The sequence below is a fragment of the Camelus ferus genome, chromosome X, assembly GCF_009834535.1.
Source record: "Camelus ferus isolate YT-003-E chromosome X, BCGSAC_Cfer_1.0, whole genome shotgun sequence".
Lineage (NCBI taxonomy): Eukaryota > Metazoa > Chordata > Mammalia > Artiodactyla > Camelidae > Camelus > Camelus ferus.
In genome coordinates, this window is record NC_045732.1 from 17,150,548 (window position 1) to 17,152,455 (window position 1,908).

The window sequence follows — 1,908 nt, forward strand, 5'->3', positions numbered from 1 at the left end:
ACAGTAGTCCTTGTTCTTGCATGTTGACGACAGTTTTTGCCCTTTATAATGGAAAGTCAATTTCGCCGGATATAAAATCCTTGCCGTGTATCTTTTCTTGAGAATCTTAAATATGTCGCTCTATTTTCTTATGGCTTAAAGCACTGATGTTGAATATATGATAGCAAGCTAATTTTTTTCACTATAATTCACAGACTTTTTTTGTTTACATGACCAAAGGATTAAAATTTTTTTAAAATTTACAGTCTAGTAATATCATTAAAATGTGTTAGTGTTAGTCGTTCTGGGTCAAGTACTCTCAGATAAGTGGTGTGCTCCTCCAGTATGTAGTTTCAAAACTTGAAAATAGTAAAGTTTTAACAAATAGTTTGTAATATTTATTCTTTTTTGTTTAGTTGTTTTCTTCTGGAATTCCCACTATCCAAATTTTAAATTTTCTTTAGCTATCTTCAATATGATAATTTCAAGCCCTTTTTATCTCTGTTCATTTTTGTAAAAATGTTTTTCTTCCTGTTCACCTTCTAGTTCACTTAAGGTGTTCCGTGATGAACTTTGATTTCCTTCTGATTTAGTCTTTATATTGAAATAAAGTTTTATTTAAAATTGTTCACTGAATTGTAAACTTACTCCTATGTTTTTCTAATTCTGTTCTTTCCACGCATTTTATTTTTTTCTTAAAGACTTTTATGTCATTCTGAATTAGAAAGTTTTGACTTGTTCTGTGAGTATGTCTTTCTGGCATGATTACATTTCTGTAGGCATGTTATTCTGTAGGCTTCTTATTCTTTTTTTCTATTTTTTACTGACATTTATTTTTTATGGCATTTGGCTTTGATAATTTTTGGTGGCTTATCTTTATGTGAAATGAATTCTCTTACATTTTTTAGGAGCAGGTGGGGTTCAGTATAGCTTTTCTAGCTTCACAGAGCTCCCTTGTATAGTCATTCCATATAGTGATCAAGAACACGTAGTTTGCTTTTTGCAATTTCTTGGTTCTATTCCTCTTCCTTTTTAAAAAATCTGGACTCTGTCTTTTTTGAATCTCTGTTGTTCTCATACTGCTTAATGCTGATTTTATTCTTAGTAGTTTTTCTAAATTATGGGACCCTGCCCTGGAAGGGAGCTCTGGCATGTCAAATTGGAGAGTCTTTAGGGTCTCAGCTGCTCCAGCCGCTTCGGTGTTCTTATCAGTGGTCCTTCTCACTCCCTATCGGAGTGGGCAACCCCCTGAAGCTTCAGCTGATGTTTTCAACTCAGCCATCTGTCCTGCTTTCAGGGGAACACCTTGGCAGTTCTGACCTTTAGTCCTTCAGACACCAATGCTTCTTCCTACTTTCTCCCACGAGCTGATATCATGCAGGTCTCAGAGTTACTGGTGATTTTTCCTCACCAACTTGTATTTTTGGATTCCTGGGGATCCCTTATCAGCTAGTTCATTGGAAAATATTGTCTGAGTCTTTTTCACTTTTTCTAATTATTCTATCATTTTTATGTGAGAATTTGAAAAGATTCAGAAATGATGTCACTGCATGATTGCCATCACCCAGCCTTTTCTATTCTTTCAAATATTAATTTTTAAAACGTTCTCTTGAAGAGTAAAAATGCTTGATATCATATTTTTAAAACTACCAGCAAACCTTTTTTTCCTGGTGTCAGACAATAAGGCAATTTTACTTTTAGAGCAATATTTATGTCTAGAGTTGATTATATAGCTGAATTTCTGTCATATTCAACCCACCACAGGTAGAACAGTACACGCTATATGAGAGGGACTTAAATTATGTGATGGTGGATACCAATTACAGACCCACTGGGTCTCTGATTTATCAGTAAGACCCAAGTGACGCCTTCAAGTGGAATCTTCAGGGGTTAAGCTCAGTGTGTAAATAGTGGTGATTGTGAGGGAGC